The sequence below is a fragment of the Drosophila serrata genome, unplaced genomic scaffold (assembly GCF_035046125.1).
Source record: "Drosophila serrata isolate PLE 108 unplaced genomic scaffold, ASM3504612v1 contig_276, whole genome shotgun sequence".
Classification (NCBI taxonomy): domain Eukaryota; kingdom Metazoa; phylum Arthropoda; class Insecta; order Diptera; family Drosophilidae; genus Drosophila; species Drosophila serrata.
The window spans coordinates 8,786,602-8,810,325 of NW_028257174.1; the positions used below are offsets into that span (position 1 = coordinate 8,786,602).

The window sequence follows — 23,724 nt, forward strand, 5'->3', positions numbered from 1 at the left end:
GTGTCTAGGGGAGATTCCACTGAAAGATCTTCCTTTATTTAATGCTCTCTTCTATTTCCACAGGCCACCGGTAGCTCCGATGAGGATCTTCGGGCAACTGGCGGCAAGCCAGCCAAGCAGAAGGTGATCTCAGTGATTGATTGACGCCGGCCCAGAACTGCACCGTCCTGCTCAGCAAGCTGAAGATGAGCGAGTAGGAGCTGCTTTAGTCACGTCCTGGTTCCAAATACTAATCTCTTCTCTTCTAGGGCCATTTTCTCGATGGACAGCAACGAGCAGCTGACACCCGACATCTTGGAGCAGCTTACGCCCGCAATGGAGGAACATGCACTGTTGGATGAGCATAAAGAGGATATTGAGTCACTGGCCCGTGCCGATCGCTTCCTTTACGAAATATCAAAGTGGGTTTGAAGGGCATCGAAGAGATTTGGCAGTCACTAAACTATTTGTTCTTTTGTCCTGGCAGGATTCCCCACTACGAGTAAAGGCTGAAGAGTCTCCACTGCAGGAAGCGCTTTATGCCGACGGTCAACGATCTTATACACCGCATCGCCAGTGTAATAGAGGCGTACCGCGTAGTGGCTAGTTCCCGACGTCTGCGTAAGCTCCTTGAGCTGATTCTGGCTATGGGTAATCTATCCATTCACTTTTTCATTTATTTTCACTATTTAAGTGCATTTTTAATAACCACAGGCAACTACATGAACCGCAGGGCGCGTAACCCACACCAAGTCCAGTGCCGCCAAGGGCACCACCCTGCTGCAGTATCTCGTCCAGGTAATCGAGAGTAAATTCATGGATCCACTAAAGCTGGAGGATCATATTCCGTGTGCCCGTGAGGTTTCCAAGGTGTCGCTGGGCGAGATGGACAAGGATATCTAGATGCTGCGCACCGGCCTGGCGGATGTGGCACGCGACATCGAGTTCCACCGAACTTTGCCCGTCATGCGGGAGTTCTACGCTTTGGCATCGGTCCGCTTTGCGGAGCTGGAGACAAGTTCCAGGACATGAAGACCGGCTTCGATGACGCCGTGCGCCTGTTCGGCGAGGATATGGTTTTGTATGTTCATAATAATAATAAGGTCGACGATCAGCTGACATGGAGCCATGTGCAGCATTGATGATCAGCTGACATGGAGCCATGTGCAGCATTGATGATCAGCTTACATGGAGCCATGTGCTGCATTGACGATAAGTTGACATTGAGGCATGTGCAGCATTGACGATCCGCTGACATTGAGCCATGTGCAGCATTGACTATCGATTGCTGGCATGCAAACATTCGCAGCTTTGACTATCGATTGCTGGCATGGAACCACGTGCAGCTTTGACATCCTACGCTTTAGGTTACGGTGAATGCACTTATGAGCAGCCACAGGATCTGGTTGAGCTGGATCATGACCAGGGCGAGCTGGTCACAGCCCGGTCGGCGGCAGTGCAGCAGCCGCCGCTTAAGTTGACTGTGGTCACCCGCCAGGAGCAGCGACCAGCCCCTGAAGCGTCAGTTTGCCTTCGGTGGTGCCCTTGGGCAACATCAGCAGCTCAGGGAGCAGTCAAAATGGAAGTCAGCAGCAACAACACCCTCAAGCTGCACACGCGCGCGGATTTGGCCTTCCTGGAGAACGGCAACTCACCAACGGGCATTACCACGGTCACCCCATCACCTGCAGGTGACACCCAATAGTCCCCTGCCGCCCGTCTCGTCATTGGGCATCATCACCAGCTCTGGGAGCAATCTGGAGCACGGAAACTCGCCAACGGGCATTACCACGGTCACCCTATTACCGGCAGCCACCGAGCGGGACCCAGAGGGCGGCCCGTTGCGTCGAGCAGAAGATCCAGCAGGAGCTGCAGGACCTCAAGCCCTGGAGCGCCTGCGCAAGATTAACAGGCAGAACACACTGAAGGTTTTGCTGGAAAAGATGTGAGTACACGTCAAGGCTTTCAAGAATCCCTCTTATCATCTTACGTTTTTTCGTTTCCAGCCAGCTCAGCACAGACGAGGCCGATGCGGACTGGGTTGACGATTGGGACTCTGAGGTGGAGCACTGCTATGGCCCCGAAAAACAGCGCAATGCCAAGTCCACCCAGGAGTTGGATAGAAATGGGCAAGTGTTAGATAACCTACTTAAAGGAGTTCGATTCTCATTGAATTTTCATTCGGATATCAACAGCAACGAACCGGAGATCGTACACAAGCCCGCTGGCAATCGCAGCCTGAATGCAGCCGCCTACATATCCAATGGAGCCAGCAATGGCAGCATTAATGGGATGCGTCCGGCCATATCGCTGGCCCAGATCTGTGATCCGACGCCCAAGGAGGGCCTCTTTGCCCAGTGGCAAAGCCTGATCAAGAAGAATCGGGAAAACGGGACGGTTATTGAGGCGGCCATCACTACTTTTAAAAAAGGTGGAACCATATCCAATATCACAAGCCTTGTTGCAGTGTGACCAACTAATGTTTCGCTACTTTTACATCAAAGTGTGACCGCTTTTACTTTCAGCTGGTTGCCTGCAGCCATGTGCAACAGAGACGATCAGTGACGATATGCAGCATTGACTATCGATTGCTGGCATCCAACCAAACGCAGCTTTGACTATCGATTGCTGGCATGGAACCATGTGCAGCTTTGACATTCTACGTTTTTTGGTTATGGTGAATGCACTAAGGAGCAGCCACAGGATCAGGATGAGCTGGATCATGTCCAGGGCGTGCTGGCCACAGCCCGACTGGCGGCAGTGCCGCCCACTTTACTTCTGCTGCCCATTGATGACCTAACCAACACCCCCTCGCTGGCCACTAGCGCGAACAGCGCCAACAAGACCCGCATTCTGCTGACTCTGGCATCTCGGCCTCCTCGCAGAGCAACAACAACCTCCAGGACAAGCAGCTGCAGCAGCACTCGGTCAAGCTGACCGTGGTCTCCCGCCAGGAGCAGCGTTACATTGGACCAACATCTACAACGTGGCACCGGAGACGCCGCGGCAGAAGCTCATCACCAGGACCATTTCCACTTCGCAGCTAAGCAGCCTGCCCCAGAATCGTCATGTATGTATATATATAATCTTTTTTACAACTTTTTGCAGTGTAAACAGCTAATTTTTCACTACAACCAAGTGCAGCTTTGACTTTTTGCATGGAACCATGTGGAGCAGCTTCGATCAACTGCTGTCAGACAACCACGTGCAGCTTTGACATCCTACGTTTTTTGGTTATGGTGAATGCACTCAGGAGCAGCCACAGGATCAGGATGAGCTGGATCATGACCAGGGCGTGCTCGTCAAAGCCCAGCCGGCGGCAGTGCAGACCACTTCGCTCCTGCTGCCCATTGATGAGCTATCCCACACCCTCGCTGGCCTCTAGCGTGAACAGCGCTTAGGAGGAGAGCCAGCATTCGTATGACTCTGGCACCTCGGCCTCCTCGCAGAGCAACAACAACCTCCAGGACAAGCAGCAGCCGCGCAAGCTGACCGTGGTCACCCGCCAGAAGCAGCGTTACATTGGACCAACTGCTACAACGTGACACCGGAGCCGCCGCAGCAGAAGCTCATCACCAGGACCATTTCCATGCCGCAGCTGACCGGCCTGCCCTACCAAGGGCGTGATGCAGCGGTTTATGGCCTCCCATGGCAAGCTGGTGACACCCAATATTCCGCTGCCGCACGTCTCGCCATTGGGCAACATCACAAACTCGCCAACGGGCATTACCACGGTCACCCTATTACCGGCAGCCATCGAGCGGGACCCAGAGAGCGGCCCGGTGCGTCGAGCAGAAGATCCAGCAGGAGCTGCAGGACCTCAAGCCCTGGAGCGCCTGCGCAAGATTAACAGGCAGAACACACTGAAGGTTTTACTGGAAAAGCTGTGAGTACACGTCAAGGCTTTCAAGAATCCCTCTTATCTTACGTTTTTTCGTTTCCAGCCAGCTCAGCACAGACGAGGCCGATGCGGACGAGGTTGACGATAAGGACTCTGAGGTGGAGCACTGCTATGGACCTGAAAAACTGCGCAATGCAACGAACCGGAGATCGTACACAAGCCCGATGGCAATCGCAGCCGGAATGCAGCCGCCTACACAGCCAATGGAGCCAGCGATGGGCCAGCTCTGTGATCTGACGCACATGGAGGCACATCGCGAGGCCTCATTGCCCAGTGGGAAAGCCTGATCAAGAAGAATGCCGAAAACGTGAGGCGGTCAACAAAGAGGGCGAACGGCAAAGGGTAGCAGAAGCTGCTTATCAGCGAATAAATGTAAACCACTCAAAAACGTGAAATAAACATTTAATATAGTCCATTTTTGATGTTGTTTTAATTTAAAATGGTCGTAAAAGCGTTGTTTATTGTTGTTGCAGAAAAAACCCATCATTCAATTTGGTCTGTTTCATTACTGTTGTTGTTGTAGGCAAAAACCAAGTCTTCGATTCCGTCAAAAATCGGTCCGAGTCCATTTAATTCTCGACCTGAAATACCAGGCGAACAGAATCAGCAGAAAGCTGATTAATTTTAGTGCAAGAGGTGCAAATTAGAGATGTCTGTTTAGCTATATTGTAGCAGAGCTTAAAGCTCAAAGCTTAAAGCTTTCAGCTAGAAAATAGCTACTTTGTCAACCCTATGACAGGAACTTTTTGTACTGTAACCAACTCATTTTTCGCTACTTTCAGATCGAAGTGTGGCCGCTTTGACTTTCCGCAGATTGCTTGCAGCCATGTACAACAGCGACGATCAACTGACATGGAGCCATGTGCAGCAGCGACACTCAGCTAATGACGTGCAGCTATGTGCCACTGTGACGTTTAGGTGATGGCGTGCAGCTATGTGCCGCTGTGACGATCGGCTGATGACGTGTTGCTAGCTGAAACCATGGTGATCTCATCACCGAACATCATGTTTGGCAAATTATTAATAAAGCTGATTGCAATTCCACCGATTTTCAGTTGGCCGCCGTCGCCGGTTCGCTGCTCAATGCTTACATTATTTATGTGAGTAGTTAAGGGTGATTCTTTAAATAATAGCACCTACAATTATTCCGATTCGGGTGCAATGTGCGTGATAAACACAAGCGGAAATGCACACATACCCATTAACACAAGCTTTTTGCAGTGTAACCAACTCATTTTTCACTACCTTTTCTAAGTGTGACCGCCTTGACTTTCCGCAGATTGCTTGCAGCCATGTACAACAGCGACGATCAACTGACATGGAGCCATGTGGAGCAGCGACACTCCGCTAATGACGTGCAGCCATGTGCAGCGGCGACGTTAAGCTGATGACGTGCAGCTATGTGCCACTGTGACGATCGGCTGATGACATGCAGCTATAGCATTTCCACCGATTTTCAGTTTGCCGCTGTCGCCGCCTCCCTGTTTAATGCTTACATTATTTATGTCAATAATAAGCGAGTTTTTTTAAATTAATAAAACCTGAAATTATTCTGATTCGGGTGCAATGTGCGTAACTAATGACAGGTATAAACATATGCAAACACACAAGCTTTTTGCAGTGTGACCAACTCATGTTTCACTACTTTTTACCTACTTGGCGGCAACTGATCGAATATTTAAATTCAAATCTTTCGGTTAACTGATTTCGAGACCATGTTCGGCGGGTACTTCTAGACTTTTTAAATTCAAATTCAAATTTTGACATTAAAGTAATGTATAAAGACATAAATTAAAATTGGATAAACATAAAATTATTGTTGTTATTGTTGTTTTTCTTCGCAAGCACTGTGTTCTACCGATTCGCCTTCTGCCGATCGTTTCAACCTAAAAGATGCATTGTTATTTAAGAAAGATTAAATAAGAAATAAATAAATAATGGAGAAAACGCAATACGACTTTGAATAGAAAATAAACCAAACAACCAACAAATACCCGCCTAATCAGTGTTACTAATATACATATATCTCATCAATCTTTACCACTTTGTCAGTAAGCTTATTTATGATTTGGCAAAGGACACGTGTCCTGTGCTGCTGCTGTTATTGTTACTATTATTTATAGGTGGACCTTAGACAAGAAATCAAAATAATTAATCGTTGGCTGGCGCCATTTGTTTATCAACCGGAAACGGAAGTCAGCGCCAAAGGCAAATAATAGCAAACACGAGCCGCTCCCCCCCTCCTCCCTTTCACTTCATCTCGCACTCACACACACACGCCTGCACACAGTTAAGCACGTGACAATACCAAAGTTTCGATATTATTTGGAAAATGTTGAACAAGCTTAAGGAGACAGGAGCAACTATATGTACATAGTAGCTGCCAAAATGTAAGCGCCTTGTACCAAAGCACATGGCACCCGTGTAAACACTCACATATATATATAGACAGAGATATGTATGCACGTTAAGAAAAAATGGTTATAATAGGATTTCCAAGACTAAACGAATATTAACTTTTTATACTTTTATACTTGCAGGGTATTATAATTTCAGTCAGAAGCATGCAACACAATGAAGGAGTCATTTCCGACCCTATAAATCATGTATATTTTTGATCAACATCAACAGCTGAATCAATCTGGCCATGTTCGGAGAAAAAAAAATGTTGTAATTTTTTCCAAAATTTCATAATCAAATTTCATCGTCAAATTTTTCAAAAATCGACAAAAATTGTAATTTTTTTTAGTATGCCAATTTATTAACCTAACAAAAACTAACACAATACAGCTTTCCGAATTGAAATTAATTCATTTTTGGCTGAGCTATGTATTTTTTAAACTTTGAAACCCAATATCAATATAAAATTACGTATACGTAATATTGACTCAACCAACATCGACTATCAAGTATACGCTCGATTGTCCGTCAGACCCCGAATAATCTTTACTTTAAATATCTAAAACTAGTGCTACGTTCAGTTAATTATTTTGTAACTGGAATATAGTTTCGTTTATCATTTTTACACCGTTTAAGGAGATTATAATTATATATTCTTGATCAGCATCAACAGGCAAATTGATCTGGCTGTGCCCGGCAAAAATTACATTTTTAAAAAATTTTTAAAATTTTATAAGGGGTTACATCGTTAAAATTTTCGAAAAATTACAAAATATTGAACTTTTTTTTAATTTTAAATTGAGTTTGCAGATTAATTAACCTAACAAAAACTAACATAGGAAAGCTTTCCGATTTGAAATAAGCGCGTTTTGGCTTAGTTATGGCTTTGATTTGGCGAAAAATTTATTATATAAAAATATCTGTTATTATCTAATCAATTGCAATAGAATGGTATATAAACCAGAATTAAGTTTCCTTTCTTGTTTTATAATTGTTTTTTTTTTTGTAAGGTTTTTGGTAATACATGTATATCTCGTTATAAGACTTATTATTCTTTAATTAATATTATAAAATACTCTGTTTTTTTTCTGTGTATTTGTGTGTGTGTGCTGGAATGTATATCCCTTAGTGTGTGTGTGTGTGGGCATACACAGATATACATAATTAAACACAAACAGCGCGACTTTGGTGTTGATATTAGTCAAAGGCACTGGAAAAACACAAGCAGTCTCTCACTCCCCTGAGTTAGACCCTCCTTTCTACTTTAGCAGAGTGTGTGTGTGGTGTAGTGTGTGTGCCGCCATATAACGGGATCAATGTGACATTCAAACATGTCAGATATTAACGCGATAACAATTTGAAATGGGTCAGGCGGTACAACATGAATTTTATGTTGTAAGCGGACGCAAATTGTAGATACTTATCGCCAAAAGCGACTTTCCAGAGAGAAAATGCGAGAAAATTGGATTTTTCAATGCACTATTATTATTTCCATAATAATTTTAACAAAATTTGTAAACCAACTTTATTGGTCAAGTGCAGGTTTGCATGTTTTTAATTACAAAACAAAACAATAGTATCATGGAAATGCGTCAAAGAGTATACAGTTTTTGGTTCTATTTTATCATGTGATTTATATATAGTATTAAGGACTTTAAAATGTGTTGAATAAGTTAAGAAAATGTATAGATATATTCTACTTTTATTTGTAAACATTTGTTTGTGTTTTATATTCTTGTTGAACATTTCTTTAGCCTCAAAACCCCATTAATAAGAACTTATGCTGCGGTGTATCTGTATCTATTTCTGTATATGCATCTGTATCTGTATTTTTCAGCTACGTTTTTTGTCACTTCTGCCAACCAATTTGTTGTTTACTTATATGTAGTTATGCTAGTGCTTTTCCTTTTTTTGAACCCGGAGGGTTAATGTAAACAACAACCGGGACAACTCACTCTTTGGCCTGTCTGTTCCATGGAAATATGCAAATAAATTGCCGCTTATGTGGCAAGATATTTGCACACACACACTCCGTTTCGGTTTCTCTTATTTTTTGTTTGTTTGTTTGCCTTTGCGACTGTCGGAGAATCTGCGGATATATAATTCACTTTTAAATGCAAAATCAAGCCGCTGTCATTGATAGCTGTCTCGGTGGCGGAAGGGGACCCGAAAATAAGCATACGCAGCGTTGTACACGTTGTCAAATAAATCAGAGAGGCAGCGCCTCGATGTCGCCCGCGTGCAGAGATCCCTTTTTTCCTTTTTTTTTTGCTTTTTCTCACAAACTCACAGGCAAGAAGTCCTTCCTCCAGCGGAAGATTTATGCTCACCGCCTGCTTTATGAGGCAGCGCCTGTCGGGCAAAGTCGCCGACATTAGCATAAGGACCAGTGCTGACAATTTGTTCTCTTTCAGAAAGGGAACTTTCTCAGTCAGAAAGCGGTGTCAAAGGTTCCTTTATTTCGAAACGCATTATTAAATAAAAATATAGATTGTAATATAAATCAAATATTGAGACAGAAGAGTAGTGTATCTCGTCCTTAAAGTATGCACATTTATAAAGCTCTACAAAAAAAATGCCCTATTTTTGTTTGTCTTTTTCTAATATATTTTCTATTAAGATATTTATATTTCATTTTTCGGAAATAGGTCTTTTTATCGACACACACTCCGGATAAAGATGACAAAGTGAGGAGTGTGGGGTGTGGGGTAAGAGGGAAAACCCCGGCAAAAAAAGACAACTTAACTTTCAGTTATCAATGCGTGTCCAATCGCCTGTTTGGCTCATTTCGATTGCCATGCCATTAGGCAATGGCCAATGGTCAATGGAGGAGCATTTGCCCCTACTCTTGCACTCTCTCTCTCTCTTTGATTTCCTTGATTCCGCCCGGACTTTCCCCCAACTTCCTTTGACTTTCCTCGCCCGAAGCTGAAGCCTCTTTTGCTCTGTGCTGTATTTAACATTAATATTTATGATTGCTCATCTGTATATAAATCGATGCTCGCTCTCGCCTTCTTCGCCTGGGCCGCTTTCATTGCTTGCTTATTGCGCTGATTTTATTATTATTTTTATTTGGCATGGCTGGCATAAAAAGCAGTCAGAGGAGGCAAAAGACACCGAAAAAGAAAACTCATTTTCATGTTCAGCAGCTGCCAGACACAGGCAGACCGACAGACAGACAGACATACATATATACCTGCCTCTCGTTCTCAGTGTTTCCATTTGATTTTCCAATTCGAAGCTGAAGCATTTCCCTTTCCTTTAACTTATCCCCGCTCCCCGCTCCCCGTTCCCTGTTCCCCTCTTGGCCGGATTCTGCTTGCTTTTCAGCTTCATTGAGCGCATTTGTTGCTCTCGCTTTTCCTTTTCTCATCGGTGGCGGAGCGCGGCTTTTATTTTGTTTTGATTGCCCGGGCAAGGGATTTGAGCTTTACTTTTCTTTTACTTTTGCTTATTGTCGTTTTTAAATACACGGCCATAAAATTCATATTTTTATGCATCACTTTTTATTGGCCATGAGTGGCAAGCTGAAGCTGAAGCTGAAGCTGAGCCGCAGCCGCATGCGAAACCGAAACCGAATCTGTATCCGTATCCACATCCACCTGGCGTAGTCAGTTGAGCACATTCGTAAATTTGCCCGTTAAAGCATCCAAAGTATCCCTTCTGCATCCCCTGTATACATATATATATATATAACTTTATATAATAAGGTATTCACACACATCCTTAGCAGGGGCTTCCCCTACCTCTCCCTCTCTCAGTGGGTTCAATAAATTCCGTACTTTTTTATTTGCAACTTTTACGTAATACGGTTAATGGAATCTCTTGCTGCGTGTGTGGTGTGCGTGAGCCTGGGAGTGTGTGAGTGTGTGTACGGTGGGCTTATTCATTATTCGATAAATATTCAGCAGCGAAACGAATGCACGTCTTGAGCTTCGATTGGGGGCCCGAGTTCCGGCCGATTCAATTTGGTAATGGAAAGCATAATCGATTAACGTTAATTTGCGGTCAAGGATATCGAAAACAAATCATCGACATGTGATGCTTTGTTTATCGTTTTTTTTTTCAGATTAATCATCAGTTAAGATGAGTTTTAAAGGGTTTATCTATTGACAATTTATGTACAACTTTATTGATATTTAGCAATTAATATTTTCCACCTCGTTACAACCTACCCAAACCCGATTCTATATTGATTTTTTTATTATATTACAACAAATCTGCCTTAATCACAGATCGATTAAGGTTAGCTTCGTTAGCCCTCGCAAATGTCCCCATAAAATATACTCTTAATTTTTTGGTTTATGGTCGTAATTACCGCAATGCCCTCCACATCACTTTTTAATCGCAAAAGGGACCCTTAAAAATCTTGAGCTTAAGCCAAGTAAATACCATATATATATACATATATATAGACTTTATGGAATGGGCTGGCTTCCCTGGCGAGTTGAACAATCAATAGCGAAACGATTTTAATGGAATTGCAGCAATTGAATTGAATTCTCTTAACGACTTAATTCGATCATTTTCACTGAGACTCCAGTGCAAAAATTTCGCTGAAATACGAATCGAATTAAGTGTTCTTCTTATTTAATTTTATTGACTTTTTAACCGCATTTCCTTGCTTGAAAATCAGTTGGAAAATGAAAATTATTGCGCATACGCAGCGTATGCCAACGAATTTCGAACATTTACCCCGCACTTCGACTCGTTCAATCAACGTAGGCGTCGCTTTTAAGTAATGAGAACGACGTCGCCTTCATCTTCGCCTCATTGGCGGCGGCAGCATCTGTTAAATAATACAAAAAAACACGAAAAAAAGGAAAAGCGAGGGAAAAACGAGGAAAAGCGTAGGGAATGCCAGGTAAAAGCTGACAGCTTGCCAAAGGAAAGCGTGGAGAGCGCACGGAAAGCGGCAAGGAAATGGAAGTCATCCAGCCAAGGCTGCGGCCATGTCGCATCGATATTGTAAATTACTTTTCGCCACTGACATTGAGAATTCCTCGAGAAGAAGAAAGTGCAGGTAAAAAAACCAAAAAACCAAAAGCAAAAGAGAGCTATCCTTGAAAAGGTAAAACAAAAGGAGCCCAAGGAAATCACGGATTTATGCTGATTTAATGCACGATTCTCACTAATCGGCATCCCTTTACATATTTAGATCCCTGCTGCATATAAAGAAATTGATACAGATATAAATATTTTGGGTGAGTTTCCCAGCTTTTTCCGCTTTCCACTTTCCTAACCCCATGAATTTTTATGCAAATTCTTTTGGGTTCAACTTGTTGAGCCAAAGGGATGGCAGTCAACAACAAGGATGCGGCAGGATTCAAAGCTGGTTTGGGCTAAAACATGGCGCCTGCCAGCCAGCCTTTTCACAAATTAAACAAATAAGAAAACAAGGGACAACAAAGCTCTAATTCGATTTGAGTTCCCAGTCCCCAGGACCCAGTATCCTTCACCCCCCATACACATATATACCTACATACATCCTGTTCGTGCTGGAAATTTCGGAAATGACAACGACATGTAAATACTTTTGCCCGCACCCGCAACATCTGCACCGAAAATTCCAAAAAAGAAAATATATATATGTATATTCTTTTTTACAACAAAAATGAATATAGAAAGAAAAAAGCAAAGAATTTTTGGTTGTTGACAAAAAGAACGACAACAACAGATGAGGGGTGGCTTGTGGAAATGGAAAATGGAGAATGAAGCTTGGAGCAGGGGGCGCAGGAAAATGCCGCAGGGTCGGGCGGTGGAAACAAAAGTTTTCTTCGTACTCCCAAATCGAAAAAGCACACGAATGAATTTTCATTCAATTATCTTGAACATTCGCCAGGCGCTTCACCTTCAGAGTTGCTTGTTTGTTTGTGCTCGTCTGGGGAGTGAAACTAGCCCCAAACTGTGCCCGACCAGGATAAACAGGACAAACAGGACGAACAGGACGAACAGGACGAGCAGGATGAGCAGGACGAACGGCACAGGAACTGGCGGAAGGAAGCTCCGAGGCCGAGCACGTTGAGGCCATTGTCTTGGCTTGAAATTCATAGCCGCTCTGTTTCAATTTTCGGTCAGTCGAGGTCTGGGTCTCGGTCTCGGTCTCGGTCTCGGTCTCGTCCTTTCCTCTCCTTTTTTTTATCTTGCACGGCGTGTGTGAGTGTCCTGTGAGGCTGCTCCTGGCTCCTGACTGCTGCCCGGCGCTGTGTGCCATAAAATTTCATTTTATCAAACAATGAAAACGTGTCGGCTCGCACTCAAGGTACACACATCTCATACACACAGAGAAAATATGATCTGCATTGAGATTTAGGCCTACATTCAAGGAGCTTTAGTCGGAAGCTTGAAATTTAGTGCAGGAGTCATTTACGACCCTATAAATCATATATATTCTTGATCTTTCTAGCCATCTCCGACAGAACAAAAAATTGTCCAAATTTTTGTTAAAAAGGAAAGGGGTTATTAAATTTTAGTTTTTAGCAGATTTATTAACCTATCAAAAACTAACAAGAGACAGCTTTCCGAATTGAAATTAATGCTTTTTTAGCTAAGTTATGAGTTTTTTTAACTTAGATTTTTTCATTAAAATTGCTCAGTTATCGATTTCCAATTCGATCACATAATTCAATAAAAAACTGCAAGGATATACAAATAAACTTGAGCTACCGGAAGTTAATTTCCTTTCTAATTTTAAATAAATTTATAGTAAATAAATTGTAAAACTAAATTCTGTAGAATAATGTCTTTGTTTTCTTATGACTTTAACTTTAGTTTTTACAAAAAGCAATACAAAATCTTTATTATTGAAAATCGAATTCTATATGAGTGCCTCTACGTATGGCATAAAAAATCAACATATTACTTTCTTTTTAATAAATATACAAAGGAAACTTTAGTCTTTATAAGTATGTCTTTGACTCCTGACTTTTAGTTTTTCTTACGAGCAATTCAAACAATAATATTTTTGGCCAAAATAGATATATCCATAAGTATTCAAGGGTTTTCTGTTACCATTTCTTTGTGATCTGTTTCGAACCACAAATATTCTAGTTTATAAACAAATACGAATATATTCTATTTACTTCCACTGAAAACTTTCTAATTGTAACACTGACTTTCCCTTTGTGTACCTGACTCTGAGCCATAATGTCTTTAAAATGGAGTGACCGCCATCGTATCTCGAGTGCGCCGTGAAGTTTGTTAAGGAAATCGCCTGTCCGCATCGCTGGGCGGCGCATCTCCTAGGGCAGTTAATGGCAATGGTGCGATTCGTGTGGCGACAGTTGTCTCCAGAGTCCAGAGAGAAAAGCCCAACCACTAAACCACCCAACCACCCATCTCATCCTGCAGGCAAAAATATATATGTACATATATATTCCCGCCTTTATGGCCCGACCGACCGTCTGCCTCTTGATAATTTTCAATTAAACTTGCGATGCCGACTCGGGCCTTCTTCTTTTTACATTTCCCATTTCACATTTCCCATTTTCCCATTTCCCGCGCCTTGCCTTTGTCTGTGCCGTCTGTCGAGGCAATTTTTGGTTTTTAATTGGCCGTCATCAGGTCAGCATCAACCTTTGAAATTGTCAAATAATTTACTTGGCATTTTGTTGTTATTTCCGCCGCGACTGTTGATTAGGCGAAAAAAAATAAAAGAATCATCTGAGGGGAGGAGGAGCGTCTTAAAAAGTACTGTAAAAAAAAACTTGCCTAATTGCCCCTGTGGCGTCCCTTTCCCCACCATCCCCCTCCCTCTTCTGGCAAATGAAAGAAAATGCCATGGCTGGGCAAAGTTTTCCGCGCTCGTAAAAAGAAATGGTCGGCAAATGAAAAGGCGGCGAGAAAATGCGGCAGTTAAATTCGCAAATTGAGCCGAATGAATAAGTAAGTGGAACTTGGAGAGCAGTTGGTGGGCTCAGTCAAAGCTTTTTCTAGTGGAAAAGTGCAGATCAAATTGTACATAATTAATAGTTTTGAATAATTTTGAGGGTCATAGTCGAAAAACGAATTCTTTTCACTAGAGAAATTATCTATATATCAACAATTTTCCTCTCTAAATTTGTGCTAGTTTAAGACCAGAAAATATCCACTGTTTGTGGCCGCTTACAATTTACAATTTAATAATAAGAACAGTGGAAACTTTGCAATTCAAACAACCTTCAACTGAGCAAACTTCTGGCCACAAATATCCTGGTAAATTTTGCAACAGCAGCCATCAGGCCTAGTCCTAGTGGGCACAGGCAGCATCATCATCATCATTTGGCCCCTGGTTTACCGCCCAGTTAAGAGTGTTTCGGTCGTTTTAACCCAGTTTCGTTGGCCGTCATAAAAAAGGCCAAAACCCCCACCGAAAAATGTATGACAATTAAGCTTGGAGTCGGAAAGCTGGCCCAGGCTCTACGAATAACCGAGAGCAAACACTGGGCCCTAAAATGTGCTGAGACTGCATCCGCAAGATACGAGAGATGGGATCACTGCTGTTGCTACTGCTGCCACTGCTGCATCTTGTCCAATTTCTGAATTTCTGAGTCTCTGACAGTTGCTGCTGGGGCACAGGACATCACAGGACAGTACATCACAGGACAGTACAGGACACATGACAAAGCCTAAGCCGGACTGAAGCGGAGAAGAAGAACCAGAGCAGAAGCCTTTCGGCTCAAGTTGCTCACCTTGAGACCCCGCTCTTGCCACATGACAACTGTCAGGACTGGCCCCAGCATACACACACACATGGCACACACACACTGAACACACACACACCCTGAGAGACCCACACTTTTGACCTTTGCCAGAGTAAGAACAACATGGCCTAGCACTTGTCTACCCTTTTGGCCTCGTCATTGTTTGCCCCCAGGCCCCAAACTGGCAATAAACTTGTCTATTTTAGCACATGCCACAAAAAGAGACACACGGTCAGGAAAATGTAAATCTTTCCATATGAATCCCTTAAAATATATATAATTAAATCTAAATAGGCCTCTATAAACTTTTATGAAGCTTTTGCTTAAATTCCATATTATCAACAAGAGTTTTTGTAACATTCCCTAGATAAATATTTCAATTGTGTTATTTAATTCCTGTTTACTATATTAACTGCAGCTCACAATATATATCTCTCAGTGTATAGAAAGGGTAAAAGATAATGCCAGACCGAGTGGGTTGGATGGGGTAGCTAGGCCAAGACATTGTTGAGCCGTTTTTAGAGCAGTTCTCACTTCTTTTGTTCGGTGCGGCAAGCTCAATTTGAATTAAATTCAATCTTTTTGTTTTGTTTTTTCTGTTGTTTTGTTCTGCGCTCTGTTGCAACTTCAAGGTTGTTCAAGTTGCAACAGAGCAAGGCAAAAGCAACAAAAGAGAGGCAACAGCCTTTTTGCATTCGCCAGCGGCCATTAGGCAAAGATACACCCGGTTTCCGTTGCCGCCCTTCACCCCATTTTTGGCCAGTTTTTTGAACAGATCCCACGCTCGACTGCCCTGATTTCTCTCGCTCTCTGATTTGCTTCTACTCCTATTATGCCCTTTGTCACGGGAGTCCTTTAGCTATGGTTAGAAAGATATGAAGCATTTATCTGGCAAGATCGGGAAATTAATCCTGGACTATCATACTACTACTAATCAACTATTACTGTTTATAACATTAACATTGTTGGCATTACAAATTCCTTTTCTTATCCGAAATCTGAAGGGCAATGGTACGTATACGTGATATTCGATGTTGGTAAAATCGATATTACGTATACGTAATTTTGTATTAATATTGGGTTTCCGTAAAGATTAGTTTAAAACAGGATAGTGATTACCTTAATTAAATGCAGATTTCCTAAAATAGGGCAAACTTTGGGAAACAGAAAAGTCTAAAGCCTTGCAGGGAAAATAGACCATAACTCTGTTAAAAATCCATTAATTTCAAATCGGAAAACTGTTCTGTGTTAGTTTTTGTTAGAGTAACAAATCTGCATAATAAATTTAAAATGAAATTTTTTGTCAATTTTTGATATATTTAACGATTAAAATTTTCAAAATTTTGAAAAAATTAAATTTTTCCAGGACAAAGCCAGATCGATTGGCCTGTTAATGTTGATCAAGAATTTATATGGTTTATAGGGTCGGAAATGATTCCTTTACTGTTTTGCAAGCCTCTAACTGAAGCTATAATCCTCTTCAAGGGTGTAAAAATGATAAATAAATTACTGAAATTATAAACTCCTTAAGCGGCTTAAAAATGATAAATAAAACTATATCCCAGTTGGAAAATAAATAACTGAACGTAGCACCAGGCTTAGATATTTAAAGTAAAGATTATTCGGGGTCTGAGGGACAATGGTGCGTATACGTGATATTCTATGTTAGATGGGGAAATATTACGTATACGTAATTTTTTATTTGAATTCGGATTCAAAGTTTAAAAAATCCATAGCTCAGCCAAAAATGTATTAATTTCAATTCGGAAAGCTGTTCTGAGTTAGTTTTTGATAGGGTAATAAATCTGCATACCCCAAAAAAAATCTACATTTTTGTCGTTTTTTGAAAAATTTCGATTATAAAATTATGAAAAAATTGATACATTTTTTTGTTCCTCCCAAAATGGTCAGATTGATTCAGCTTTTGATGCTGATCAAGAATATATATGATTTATAGGGTCGGAAATGACTTCTTCACTGTCTAGCAAGCTTCTGACTGAAATTAAAGTATCCTTAAAGGATATGTCCTACCCATAAATATAATCCAACTTATAGCTAGGGTATAAGGACTTTGGCTAGCCCACTTTTGATTTTCCCTCTTTGGTTTTCCCCCCCTGTTCTGTTCTGTTTTTCTGTACATTTCTTTTTTTCTGCCCATTTTGACGGCCTGTTCTTTCAATCTTTCTGTTTGCGTTTTTCGGGGGGGCCATCGAGATGAAAAGGCATTCCAAAAAGCTGCCTTGCAATTAAGAAATTTGTCAGTTCGCAGTGCAGCCAAACGAAATGGAATGAAATGCCAGGGCAAGGCAATGCAATAAAAATGCAAAACGCAAAATGCAAAATGCGAATACGAGTGCGACTGCAACTTGCGAATGGAAATGAAATCAAATGAAATGAAAAGCTTTCAATTGAACCGCTGGGCCGTAACGCAAAAGGGGAATCCGTCTAATGAGCGCATAATTAAGGCGAAAAATAAAAAAGAAAAACAAATCTAAAACGATGACGACTCAATAAGTTGGTTTTAAAGATTCTTCTTTTCCAGGCCAAAATGATGGCCATAATGATGATGATGATGATGAGCCGCCCTGCCGCCTGCCTGGTGGTGTCGTTGTCCTGAAACTGGGACATAGCCAACTTTTGCTCTGCTATCTGCCGCACTTCCTGTTTCCTGTGACACTTCCCCATCCAGCCGCCAGCACAGCCACACGGCCATACCATCCTTCTTCCATCCATCCTTCGTCGAATAACAACAACAACTAAAAAAACAAGCAACAAGGACAACAACGGCAACAAGAGGCGACAACAACGGCGGCTTCCTGAACATCGTCTATGCCATTATGGCCACTTGAGTTGATGCCAAAGCTGCCATTTGTTGCCCCACCTCGCCATAAATGTTTTGTTTAGCATCGCCTAGAGATGGCCAACATATGAGTATAAAATATCAAAAATATTGAAGGATTTTAGGTGTCGAAATATATCTATATGTTTTCTATATAAAACATAAATAAAATAAGCAAAAGGTAGGCCTCAGCTGTAGAAATAATATCAAAGAAACGGCTATTCAATATAGTTTTCCTATAAAATAAGTTTACAAAGCGACAAATATTTTCATTAGCAGAGCCCAGAGATTGAAGCAATGAGAGCTATGATATTTGTGTATTATCGAGAAAAAAAGTATACTAGATACCTCAGAATTTTACTTTAAACAAATTAATATTTATAAAATATATAGAATATATTAATAAAAGTTCAAAAAGTATGCCAAATCTATGGAAATAATATCGAAGCAATGCTTATTCCATAAAATCTATCTTATGGAGAGAAAAAGTATTGAAAATATTGCAGAATTTGAAGTATATATAGTATTGAAATCTTCAAGTTCTATATAATATAAAAATAAAGGTGAAACAAATATGTTAGAACTATAAATATAAAGCCAATTCCCACATTTTCTAAGTGATCTGCCTATAAAACTAAGTTCAATCTGTCTATCTTACCTCATCTGCTTGAATTTCAAGTTAACAAATACAAAAAATAATACAAAACCAACAAATATATAGAAATATCCCATCGATATAGAATAATTGCGACATTATTTTGTCATACCTAGCTCCTGCAAACTCCTTCTTGCCTGCCTCCTGAATGGCATTTTTCGGCTCTTTTAGCGCACAAGTTGGCTCAATTTATGTGCCAGCAAGGAACTCCTCCGGCTAAGAGCAGTCATATCGGCTAAGTGCATTTGGCCGTTTTGCATATTTGGCACTGGACGAGGTACAAGGTCCCACACACACAACCATTCAGGGTTTTTAGCTACATTTTAATCAGTTTAATTTGATGCGAAGCCCAAAATCAATATGAAATATGCATGCAAAATGCCATGATACGACCAATTTAAAGACGAATAATGGCAATAAATACTAAATTGGAATTTCACAATTGAATTGCAAACAAGTTTGTTATAATTAGCATAGCCAGAGGCAATCGGTTGTTTTTTTTGGTTTTGTTTTCGATAAACCCTTTGCCTGAATATCACTGTTTAAATTAGTATTTAAATACACACACACATATTGGCCATTGTAAACAATTAATATTTAATGTGCAAATGTAGGGAATAATTGCAATTAAATTGTTAAGATATCTTAGGATTTGAATTAATTGATTTTTTGTACTGTCTAAAAGGAAGTTCCCATCTAGCTTCTCTCTTCCTGCTCCTGTTTTTTGACCTCCTTTTTGTTGGCCAGCTTGTTGCTTGTTGCACTTTTGCCTGATTTGGATGTGGCTCCGGTGGCTCAACTTCTCCGCCCGCAGCTTAAATTACACACTTCCGCCTTCCTTCCTGCCATTTTGGAATTCGCTATTCGGCATTCTGTGCTGTGTTAGCAGGCCGTTCAACTTCCTAAACGGGTTTGTCAGCTCGCCTGCATACTTCCGGCCTTTGCAGGAGTTGGACACCAGCAAGCTGTTCTGTTCTGCCTATTAACTGCTCCAAAAAAGAGAGGAAGTAGGAAAAGTCCTGCGGTTAGTCCTGCTTCCGCCATTATTAGAGTATCTAACGAGGCAAGTGGCACTGACATCTAACTGTGTGTGGCATCCATTGCTGGTAATCTCCTATTCTATTCAACCAAATATTAGTGAGATATTCTGGTACTAGTTTGAATTTCGAATTTGATTTTATCTTTATTTATTTGGCCTTGTTTGGCAACCTGTTGTTTGGCAGCCACCACACTTTTGAACAGTTTACGGAACTACGCATCGTCTTGGCAGGAAAATGCTCTCTGCCCTCGGAAAAGTTTCGACGCTGCAACGCAAGTTTTCACCGAATGAGCCAGCATCCATTGCCCACAACCAACCACCACCCGCAGACGCGACCCAAGGAAATGCCAAGGAAAACTTTTGGCCGAGGCTTTCCATCGTCGTCTCTCATATTTTTTTGTTGGTTTTTGTGCCAAAAATTAATTAGGCTAATTAAAACGCTGGCTGCCTGCCGCCTGGCATTGGCACTGCCAAATCGAAGGGTACCCCGAGGGGAAGGTGTTTGGTTGGTTGCCGGAAAAACTTCAAGTTCAAAGTTCTTCTTTTCTTGGTTTTGGCGGCGGCACACTTGATTGAATGAAAACTTTGCCACCTGTCGGTGCGCAGGAACGAAAACGAAAAGGAAAATTAATTAACCTGGCCCAAAACGACTGCAGCGACTCCTCTTCAGCTTGTCGTTCGAGAGTTCCAGTACCACAAAAAAACAATTGGCCAAACTTGAAATATATTTAAGCTGTTTTCTTGGACAGTTGTCCTGGCCGAAACATATATTTCACAAGCTGGGCAAAAGGACCAAATATAGCTGGAGGTAACCACATCAGTCATTCACAAAGAAAAGCCCAGAAAGGGAGGCTTTTTTTTTGTTCAAGACCTAATGGCACAGAGTCCTTGAACTCTGTGTATAGTCTTGAGTAACCCAAGTTACTTAAAATTAAGTAAATTTCAATGAAAATTCTGCAATTTCCCACGTAAAACATTCTTAAAAATTCAACATTTTTTGCGACTAAAAAAGGACATATCATCAGCTCTGTCACAGAAAGTTACGCTTTTTGGCAACCCTCGGGTCTTGAAATCAATTAGCGCATGTCGCTCAGATGCTGGGAAATCGGGAGTAAGGGGAGTAAGGGGAGTAAGGGGTATGGAGTCTGGGGATCGACGCAGGACCACGCAGGACTCTCTGGACTCTGGACAGCCGGCGCCGCGGGTCATTTGCCAACTGGCATGTGAGAAAAAGAAAGAAAGAAAGGACTCAAAACGTTGTCGTTCTCTCCTTTGCAAATTTTCCCGCTTTTCACCATTTTCCACATCCTCATCCGTATCCACGCATGCCCGCCGGCGGCCGTTCTCCGGTTTCAGCTGCTGCTCTGCAATTTAGACTCTGGTTTCATTTAGGTGTCCGCGTGTTGTTGTCACACTTTTTGGTGTGGCGACAGGAGCAGGAGCAGGAGCAGGAGCAGGAGCAGGAGCAGGAGCTGGCCAGGATGCCAAGGTGGTCACTTAAGCTGGCCACTCTATGTAGCTTTTTAAAGTGCTCAACTTGAATTCAGTAAAAGGGAAAAAAGAGGGAAAACCCCAGGCAAAGTTCTTTCAGAACTTATTTCTTTTAATAACTTTTGTCCAAAATCCCTGGTTTAGAGTGCTTCTCGGAAAGTTTTTAGAGCCAGGTTTGTGGCAAGTTTGCCAGTGGCTTACAATATTATTTTCACATTTATTTAATTGTTGTAAATATAATAGCATAACCTTCAGATTAATGTCATTGTTTCATATATAGCAAAATCATGTTTACTTTAATTTAATTGCTTTTTAAGAGACTCTACAAAGGCAGAGAATTCTTTGCTGTTATTTTGTTTGCAGTTTTTAGGTATACTTAATTATTGTTGACACAATTATTATGAAGGTTTTACTGAGTTGATTCTATATTTAAATATATTACAAGAAATGCTTTATGAGCTTGCTGTTGACTCGCATTTTCTTTATATATTTTCTTTGTTTAGGTTTTTAATGAGGCAGTAACTTGAGACAGCTGTCCGATGCTGCAGCTCTACTTCATCTGGACAGCGCTCAGGTAGGTCAAAGGTCAAGTGCAGCTATAGCGATTCCCCTTCGCATCGGATTGCTAAATGCCTTCATTAAAAACTCGCCGCTCATCACTCCTCCTTCACTGCCAAGTGCGCAGAATGCTACCAAAAAGCAGCTAGCAACTCCCGCGACCTTTCCATTTCCCATTTTTCCATTTTCCCCCTTTTCCATTTCCATTTCCATCCAAAATGGGAGGTTGGTACATAAGGAGCAAAAAAACAAAGAGCACGTGCCGCACAAAGGCAACTCAAAGTGCTACAGGCACCGAAAAAAAGTGAGTGTAAAAATCTCGATTTTGAAGGGGGAGAAGGTCCCAAGGTCAGCCCGAAAACGAGGCTAATGGTTAGGAATCGCTGCTCAAGGATCTAGATCTTTCACAGGACTGGAATTTAATATAGAGAAGGTAACAACTACTTAAAGTTACTATATATGCAATAACTCCACACCTTTATGAGAAGAACTCCAAGGAAAGTCATTATTCGAGTAGAATTTAATCCTATTTTATAGAAAAACTTTATATTTATACTTTATCCTATATTTCCCTTCAATTCTGATTGAAAACTATATAGTATATCCATATTTTCTTGAGTGCATGTGTGCCAGTTGCATTAGTGCAGCTGACATTGCTTTGTGCACGGGGCCCCTTTGGCACCCTTAAGGGCGATATGAATGGAGATGCAGAAGGGTAGAAGAGAGGGGAAGGATATGGGGTGGTGGGGGAGCGATGGCAGGTCCTTGCAGCTGTTGTTGTTCTTGCTGGCTCCGCATCGCTTTGTCCCTTTTATGCATTTCTCAGTGCGCAACATTTCTAAGCCAACAACTGACAACATCAAGAGCTGCTGCTGCTGCCCGTCACCGCCACCTGTTACCCCTTTTGGCTCACCTGTGTGACCCCCTTTCGAGTCTCATCCCCCCACCCCTTGGCCCTCCCTTTAGGGCAATTCAGCAAACAGTAAGTTGGCTGTGTCGCGTCGCCGTAAAATAGGCAACACTTGTGTGAGGGGATGCGGGCTGCAAAAGGATTGCCACCATCTGTTGATGCAGTCCCAAAGGGGTGAGGGGGGGGGGCGGTGTACTCCCCAACCCCTGCAGCAAACACCTGCAATCGAAGGCCCAAGGACGTCAGGTGTCACTAGCAACTGGTCCTGGCCACGATTCAAAAAAGGAGCACTAACCAAGTGGAGTTAGTGAAAGAACTAGAGCTCAACTATCTAGGAAAAATTATCTCCTTAAATATAAATATTCTTTTAAAAGATATAGCAGTGTGAAAACCCTTATTTTCTGTTCTAAGAAAACCAATTCAATGTCAATGTAAATTCCCCAAACCCCATATTTGAATAGCCGAAATAGCATCTGTTACGAAAACCCAACCCATTGTGATGTCCGTGGCCAAATTAATTGGCCCACAAATGCACAACACGACATAAGTATATGGCGCATAAATACATATATACAGACATTAGCTCTCGCTCTCTCGCTCTCTCTCTCTCTCTCTCTCTCTCTCTCTCTCTCTCTTCCTCTGCAGGGGAATTCCCCAGCTGTGAGCACATGGCATCAATTAGATGATCGCAGTCAGCAATCAAATCAATGACACAAATGGCCCCAAGCACAAGGACCGCATACAGACCAGGTCAGAGCCAGGAGACGGAGGAAATGGAGCAGCAGGATGAAGAACAATACAGTCGGCCAGGTGCATTTATCAATTTAACCGAGCCCCGCAGCGCAGATGCCAACAAAGCTGGCCAAGAGACACGATATGACACGATGCCAAGGCAGCAGCGGCAGTTTAGGCCACACAATGATGGCTAACAAACTAAAGACGGAACGGACGAGGCCGACAACAACCCACTTACCAGCTAACCAGCTAAGCTAGCCAGCCCTTGTACAGAGAGAGAAAAAATAATTAGCCAAAGGTAAATAGAAATATTTGAAAAGGATATTAAGTGCTGTTCTTTCAAGACCATTCCTAAACCTCACTATATATAATGTTGGATTAAATGTATCTTTAATATAAATATAGCAATCAATATAGATTTAAATTTGTATTTAGTATTTAATATTTTTTCTAGTGCAATCGCTCACTTCCGGCAGTTTGGCAGGCGCAGTTGCAATTGTTTTGTCCAAACAATGGGCAGCTCTCCGAGTGCTACT

At 41.9% G+C, this 23,724-nt stretch overlaps 1 protein-coding gene, 1 long non-coding RNA gene and 1 pseudogene across 17 annotated transcripts in view; 2 read left to right on the plus strand and 1 right to left on the minus strand.

Annotated features, from left to right (window-relative positions):
• Positions 1–23,724, minus strand: part of Ca-alpha1T (Ca[2+]-channel protein alpha[[1]] subunit T) — a 132,532-nt gene that overhangs the window by 73,098 nt on the left and 35,710 nt on the right. The window lies entirely within an intron of this gene.
• LOC147643324 (disheveled-associated activator of morphogenesis 2-like) lies at positions 64–1,469 on the plus strand (annotated as a pseudogene). The gene is made up of 4 exons (XR_015272414.1): positions 64–193; positions 249–401; positions 467–630; positions 694–1,469. The product of XR_015272414.1 is annotated as a disheveled-associated activator of morphogenesis 2-like (transcript).
• On the plus strand, positions 4,300–5,515 carry LOC147643325 (uncharacterized). The gene is made up of 2 exons (XR_015272416.1): positions 4,300–4,980; positions 5,160–5,515. It is a non-coding gene; the product is annotated as an uncharacterized LOC147643325 (long non-coding RNA).